At 39.7% G+C, this 6,611-nt stretch overlaps 1 long non-coding RNA gene across 1 annotated transcript; it reads right to left on the bottom strand.

Moving 5' to 3' along the window:
* Positions 1-1,727: 1,727 nt before the first annotated feature.
* On the bottom strand, positions 1,728-6,303 carry LOC121061874. The gene is made up of 3 exons (XR_005815308.1): positions 6,243-6,303; positions 3,371-3,558; positions 1,728-2,363 (listed from the first exon to the last, which is right to left on the bottom strand). It is a non-coding gene; the product is annotated as an uncharacterized LOC121061874 (long non-coding RNA).
* Positions 6,304-6,611: the final 308 nt, after the last annotated feature.

Raw genomic sequence — 6,611 nt, 5'->3', positions numbered from 1 at the left:
AAACCTGTGTTAGTTGAATTGTGTGGTTTTTTTTCCAGTTTTCCTTGAAACATTGTAAACAGCTCCACTTGTTAAATTATCTGTAATTCTGCTGGGGAAAAGACATAGACATTTAACTGTGGAAGTCTATCAAAATTAAGCTAAGGAATTACTGGCAAATATTTGCCTAAGCTCCCAAATCCTTGTAATCTCCTATGCTTCAACTGTTCTTGAGCTACTGTACCATCTTTTCTCTTCTTCTCACTCTGGGAAGTAGCACTGAGCTGACAAGTGGATATATGCAGAGCAAAACATTGAGCTCTACAGACAGCTACTTATTGATCAGACAACTGCTCACAGTTTCTTTTATTTTTTCTCTCCCACCCCCCCTTTTTTTTAAAAGAGAGAGACAGAACTGTAGAAAATATTTATTGTTGGACATCAAGTCCAAAGCAATGAAAATATTCACATTGCATACTGCATGTCATAAAATAAAGATTTAAAAATGAGATTTAAAAAGGGATTAAAAAATATATAAATTTTGTAGATATCTATACAGTACTTTTTATATATGATGCTTGCAGGGCTAAACTCAAGCAAGAATTAAAAAAAAAATGCATATATATTATTCCATAACTACAGTTCACGATGATTAAGTAAGGAGAAGAATTTCTGAAATTTCACTTCTGAATTGTCTATTCTACAGCCAAGTAATTTTGGTTGAACTGACTGCCTCCACTAAATGCCTTCAATTAAACTATAGGCATCAATTATCCCAAGGTGAGAAACTTATATGTACAACAAATAGTCACATTTCACTCAAAGGCTTCAGATGAAACAATTCATTTGTCATTGTGTTTCTGTGATGTGCTTTACTTTTACATTTTTCAGGAGTTTAAAAACACAATATCCTACTCTTGAGCACTTCTGCTTTGCTTTATCCACTACTGTAATGCTGCAGGTCGAAAAGGGGACTAAAAAACAAAGTGCCAAAGGAAGCAGAACATACACATGGATTAGATGTTACACAACAGTTAAATCAGACAACCCCAGCATTTCATAGTACAGTGTGAAATAGCTCATCCTAACTTCTCATACAAGTGAAACAGGCTGTTTCTACTTTCAGTAGAGAAAGGAGAATAGGAAATGGGGCCAGTATTAAAGTTAGCTACAAGAATCCAGTGACTATTCATTAAGTAGTGTTTATATCAAGAACGTCTGTCCTGCTTTTTATGGACTGCTCCTTAATTTTCTTAGTGTATTTACAAGTCTTTTGTTTAACTCAGAATACTAAATGATTTGAGATTCCTTTCTTCCCTGGGCTTGGTTCCTTGCATATATTGTCCACTGATGCAATCATGATCTGAGTTTTTGAAGAACAGTTAAATAGCTCAGTTGTTCTCTTTACCTGCTCAAATTAACACAAATAAATAGGCTAAGTCCCACCGCTGCAGCTGCGGTTGCTTGACTGGAGACATTTTCACAAGCTGCAAAAAGTTAGCACAGAAATAAGGTTCTCTGGAACAGATGCACCTCCAAAGTTGTTAACAAACTTGGGCCAAGTCTTTTTATTATTATTATTTATTTAGCTTTGATTTTGTTTTTGCTGTTGTTTACTTCTTTTTTCTTTAGTAAAGTCTGTCATAATTATGTAAGGTAAACCCAAGTGGTACAGTTTTATAAAGTTTTCCTAATGGGATTATATTTCAAATTTATTTCTGGAAAAAAGTCAACAATAACAGCAAGCTGAACTGTTTCAACTTCTATGTTCAGCCAGGTCTTTCTATATGTTGCTTATGAAAAGTATCTGTGTATAAAAAAGATTTAGAAGTCTTAAAATGAAAAATTTTGCAGCCAGAATTATTGGTCATTTATAGCTGCTATGAAGATACAAAGACTTTTGGACTGAAAATTTCATAATCTCATGCATTCATCATGTACCCTGTGACAACAAAATATAGCCTGTATGGTTTTTTACATACCAGCTGTTAGAGAAACCTGCAAGAAATCAGCAACCCCGACTTCCAGTGTGAACACTTGTCCCAGGTGCCTTGCTCTGCCTCCCCACTGAATCAAGATCAACATCTCAGTCCTTACCTTAGACTAAAAGATTGTCTTCATCCTGCTTGTGGTCACCAAAGGCTTTACCACAATTAAGTGCATTCTCCAAGGTGTGGTCTTTGAACCAATATGAACTAAAAATTCTCTGCTCTAAGGAATGGGTGTTTTTGTCTAAGATAGGCAGCAAAGTCATATTTATATACTATACTAAATATTCCATATCCTTATTTGCTTGAAGACAGATGAGAAACAAATGCAGTGAATGTTAATCACCTTGCTTGATGCTGTAAAAGATGCATCCAATACTGAGGTGAATAAGCAACCTAGAGAACAGGAATAAAAAATGTCGTTAAGAAAGACTAACTACAAAGGAGCATTTCTGATTAGGGATCAAATGCAAAACCAAAATGGTTGCCATTAAAGACGAATTGCTTTTTAATGACTCTGCAGAAGTGTAAAAATAATTCCAAATTCCAAAGTCCAAATGCCCTCATGATCTTCCCAACAGAAGAAAAAGGGAAGGATTTGCTCATTTCAAGTTTTCAAATATGACTATGTTTAATTTTAATACAATACAATACAATACAATAAAGATAAGATAAGAACCAGCACCCAGCAATGAATAAATATTAATAATGATGTGAAGCGTATGGTGATGAGGAGCTGGCATCACCATGCAGTTCCCAGGTTGTTACAGAGAAGCAAAATGATGGTAAATCGAAGTCTACAATTTTATCCCCACAGCTCATTTGCAAGTCGAGCTTTTCTGCTTTAGAGCAGAAGTTGTCAACAATTCTATGGTCTGAATGAATCTCTGCTCTTTAGCAAAATTTTCTGAAAGCAGAAATTACATTAAGATATACCTCTGTTCTTGCACCCTGCAACACTACGGGTACTGAAGTTTTATTCTAGCTGCTAGCTTCAAGAGCAAATGTCCTGATGGCCTTTATGTTTGCATACATGCCATTTCCTTTACGTTCTCCTGTCTATGGCATCAGAAATAGTTAACAATAGGAAGAATATCTATATTTCACTATCCAGAGTTAGGAGAAAAATGAATTTATGGATCAGCATAATCTATTCGTCAGTTTATGGTTGCAAAGTCTTTTAGGGACTGTCACAAATTCCCATCTGTCCATGAGTGCTAGATTTTGCAATTGCATCTCTAAGCTATCTGCAAGGCCTGTAGGATTCGGCCGCTCCCTGAATAGCCAGGCAACAACCTGTGACTTTGCATCTGTGAAGGCCAGAGAACTATTATGGGGTGTGCAGTAAATTAAGCTCAAGAAATCTGCCTGTGAAGTTTCCTTCTGAAAAATAAAGATCTTACCTCAATTGTCCATGTGTAGAAGCCTTTTCAGCAGAGGTAGAGCTAAGCAAATGCAGGCAGCTGTTAAATACTGCAATGATTACCAGTCCTTAAAAACTTCCTTTTTAACTGTTTTTCCTTTTCTGTCCTTTGCGTCTTTGTGACTGTATGCATGCATAATTTTTTTTAATGAAGTTCTGTTGATACTCCTGTAAACAGGAGAGAAATATCTGAATCCATTATAAAACAAACAGAGACATCTAATGTTCTTAGATATTCTACAGTTCCATATACCATGACATAAGGATAAGATCTGGTACTTGGCAGAAACAAAGATGTTTTGTGTAGAATATTTGCCAAGTTAACAGAATATTCTTGGGAAATGTCAAGAGCAAGATTAAAGAAAGAGAATTTCTCTCTAAGATCAGCCCATATATTTGTTTCCAGTCTGGGAAGCTGCCCAGTATACCTGGGGGAGGAGAAAGGTGTAGCATGTACCTGTGGGGAGAAGAGAAATGCGTGAAATGGAAAACCAAAAAAATCCTTGGGACAGCTAATGACCATAAATGTTAACTCAGCATCATGAGACTATAACAGACAAGAATCACATATTACTGCTGGTGTTAGCTAAAGGGTAAGAATTTGAAAAGCCTCTACATGACTCAGGTGAGTAAGTCCTTAAGGCATTTTGGAGATTTAATGGAAGATACCCATATACTTGTTAAGATAAGAGCCCTGGGAGTTTCTTTCTTGCTTTTTCTCTATGGAAGAGAAGCCAGAATCAATAAAAGTAAGAATAAGGCCTTTTTTTACTGCATGTACACCTGCCCTTCCCTCTTATTTTCTGGTGATGTCTAATATAGGGATGATTCCTTTCTTTTGCCAAAAATTACAAGGATTTTTACCGAAATAAATATGAAACAAATCATATGTAGATCATGATTCCTTTTAGGACATCTGCAAGATAATCTGTCTAATTTGCTGGCAGCTATATTGGGAAGACTATTTTTCAATTTCTTCACCTGCCTACAGTCATCCATAAAGTATTTTTTTAAAACACAGCCTTTGTTGTTTAAGACTGAGTTAAAACCAATTCCTGGAAAAGCTCTTGCTACCCTCTTAACATTTTCATAACAGTTACCTATTACCTCACATGAGGAACACATCATTATCATTACATTAATCTATGTATTTGTACATGTTACTTATGTTATAATATTGCAATGAGGCTTATCATCTTAGTTCCATGTGCAGGTTTTTTTCCTTATTGTACCTTATCCTTTGTTTGGAAAACACGTAGTGTTAAGTGTGCAGCATCAGCATTTATACTGACACTAGTATTATTGTTAATACTTAGTAATACTGAATCTACTTTGTAATGAAGACAAAAAGCATTAGGACCCACCAAAAGCTTCCATGCAAGAGTAGAGCCGCTACCCCTCCAAATTTGAGCAGGCATTGACCTTAGTCTTTTAAATAATGTCATTAGACACATCTACTACATTATGGTGTCTGTTGTAGTTTCCAAGAAAGCTAGTATTCATACAGCTTCATATAGAAGCTAGTAGTTGGAATCACTAACCAGTACAGTGCCACATTTGTACTTGGGTCAATGTGGTGGTTTCACACCAATGGGCAGCTGAACTCCACCACAACCACATGCTCACTGCCCCTCCTCAAAGGAAGAGCGGGAAAAAATACGATGAAAAAGGGTTCAAAGGTTGAGATAAGGACAGGAAGAATACTCACCCATTACCCTCACAGACAAAACAGACTCAACATAAGGGAGATTAATATAATTTATTGCCTATCGCTAGCAGAATAGAGCAGTGAGAAACTAAAAGCAAACTAAAAACACTTTCCACCCCATCCACCCTTTTCTACCTCCTCCCCCTGAGCAGTGCAGGGGAATGGGGGCTGCAGTGAGTCCCTTCATGGTCACTCTGTGCCCCTGCTCCACATGGGGTCCCTCCCACGGGATGCCGTCCTTCCCGAACTGAGCCTGTGGGGGCTGCCCACAGGCAGCAGCTCTTCAAGCACTGCTCCCACATGGCTCCGTACCACGGGGTCCATCCATCCCCCGGGAGCAAACTGCTCCAGCACGGGTCCCCCCCGGGTGGGCGGCAGCTCCCCCCAGACCCCCTGCTCCTGCGTGGGCTCCTCTCCACGGGCTGCAGCTCCGGCCCGGGGCCTGCTCCTGCGGGGGCTCTCCATGGGCCGCAGCCTCCTCCACGCCACATCCACCTGCTCCAGCGGGGGCTCCTCCACGGGGGGCTGCAGCGTGGAGATCTGCTCCATGTGGGACCCATGGGCTGCAGGGGGACAGCCTGCTCCATCAGGGGCCTCTCCACAGGCCGCAGGGGAACTGCTGCTGTGTGCCTGGAGCACCTCCTGCTCTCCTGCTGCATTGACCCTGGGGTCTGCAGGGCTGTTGCTCTCCTATTTTCTCACTCCTCTCTCCCAGCTGCTGTAGTGCAGCAGTTGTTTTTTTTTTTTTTTGTCTGTTTTTGTTTTGTTTTGTTTTGGTTTGTTTGTTTTATTTTATTTTATTTTATTTTATTTTTTTCCCTTTCTTCAATCTGCTCTCCCAGAGGCCCACCCAGTGTCACTCCCGGCTCGGCTCTGGCCAGCAGTGGGTCCCTTTTGGAGCAGCTGGAGCTGGCACTGCTCTGACATGGGGCAGCTGCTGGCTATGCTCACAGAGGACACCCTTGCAGCCCCTTGCTACCAAACCCTTGCCACATAAACTCAATACTGTCAGTCAATATGACTTGAAGGAACGGTTAAAGCTGAGCACTTGCCAATCCTTCAAACTGGAGATATTACGAATTTGAGCCCTCTTAACCCTCTTAACCACTTACAGTCTTAATACCCACACCAGCTTGGAACCTACCTCCTTACTCCCAAGGCTGGAATTTGTTCCTCTAAGAGTGCACAGTCTGAGCTGAGGACCTAGAGGGTTGCAAAGAGCATTAAAAATCCACAAACATAAGGATATCTACTATTTAGTCTAACTTTAGTTATGTCAGTCTCCTCATACCCTAAGGAGGCTGGAAGAAGGAATGTAAAAATGATGAGAGGAAAAAGTACAGCCATGCAAGTGAAGTTGTAGAAGCCTGTGAAAAGCTACTGGAGAGAATAAATAACATTTCCCATTTAGAAGCGTAGCTTTTATAAAATGCTTGGTGCTGAAAAGAACAACAAGGCCTTCCTCAGGTCACTCAGGAGGTGAGAAAAGAGATAGTACTATTTTTTAACAAGT

This window comes from Cygnus olor, chromosome Z (genome assembly GCF_009769625.2).
Source record: "Cygnus olor isolate bCygOlo1 chromosome Z, bCygOlo1.pri.v2, whole genome shotgun sequence".
Taxonomy (NCBI): domain Eukaryota; kingdom Metazoa; phylum Chordata; class Aves; order Anseriformes; family Anatidae; genus Cygnus; species Cygnus olor.
This window is presented reverse-complemented; position numbering and strand designations above follow the sequence as displayed.